We start from the raw sequence: 1,373 nt of genomic DNA on the forward strand, positions 1-1,373 counted from the left end.
GGCGAAGTAGCCAAGGGCTCCCAGGGAGGAGAAGTACCCCGCTCTCAGAGAGGAAGACATGCGAGAGGTAGAGGAGACGGCGGGATCGGGCCGGCAGTGGCCCGACGCATGTCCTGGGATCACGCCACCGACCGGGTCCCGTTGCGAGTGCTGTGGAAACCAGAAGAACCTGCCCATCAGAGTGCGTCTAAGTTAAGTGGTGATCCACATCCACCGACGGAATCTAGGAGGGGAGGGCGAGACGTCGAGTGCGGATTAGAGTGGCGGTCCAAAGCGGACGCTGAGGTCGATTTGCCCCAATCAATAGCATCAACGCTGTCACACTCGACGAGAGCCCTGTGTGTGGTGGAGATCCATAGTTAAGAACCATTGTCATATCTAGCCCTAAGTCTTAGTATAACGCCACATAAATAAATAATAATTATATTACCGACGAGACAGGTGTTATTATTTGTCGTTGGGGGAACAACACAAATTCGTTGCACCGAGCCTGCTAACCGCTGATCGAGCCCAGCTAACTCAAGCGGCCTAAAAAGAAGGTTCGTTACAACACTTTATGTGGCAAGGAGCCATGGAACTGTCAGCACAACCAGATCGGGTACACTCAAGGGTGTAAGAGACTATTAGTCGAGCTAAGGGCGAAAGCAAGGAGATCGGACACTGCGTGGCATGGGCAGCCAAAGTCCCGCTGCTATCGTGTGTTTTGGAGTCTGGGGCTCTAAAATTGGCTCTGAAATATTGGCTTCCTCTGGGTGTGAGTAAGGGTGGATAGTAGTGGAGGAGAAAGAGGAGAAAGCGATGACATTCGAACGTCATCTAACGGGGCGACCGGCTCATATTGGATGGGGGCGTGCCCATCTTCCTTTTAGAATTTGGATGTCCAGCGACCAACATCGCTCTCCGAATAGGGCCAAATAACGATCAGAAATTTAATAAAAAACGAGGGGGAACGTTGTGAATTGCTGCGGACACCGCAACTCTACAGTTATACCCGATACTAAGTCAGTATGGCTCTCCTCCAGCAGACGCCGCTAATATTGAACGACACGACAAAGAATGCGTGCGAGAGAGACAGAAAATCAGTCTGAGCGTGACGTCGGGCGCTGCGTAGCCACTGCAAATTGATTTCTTGCTTTTGGCTACAAAAATGATTCGATCTGATCCAGATTCAGCAATCTGATAGATATGGTCATTATCTATGATTCTGCGTTTTTAGTTTTCTCGAATGTTCAATATTGTGGATGCAACAGATTTTCGTCCTTTGTGGGGGCGGGAAGGTGGGGGGCGAAATTCTGAGATATACGTTTTATAGTGAGATCTAACAGAAGTGCGGATACCAAATTTGGTTACTCTAGCCTTAATAGTCTCTGAGA

Source organism: Drosophila persimilis, unplaced genomic scaffold (assembly GCF_003286085.1).
Source record: "Drosophila persimilis strain 14011-0111.01,24,50 unplaced genomic scaffold, DperRS2 tig00000895-arrow-arrow-pilon, whole genome shotgun sequence".
NCBI classification, from domain to species: domain Eukaryota; kingdom Metazoa; phylum Arthropoda; class Insecta; order Diptera; family Drosophilidae; genus Drosophila; species Drosophila persimilis.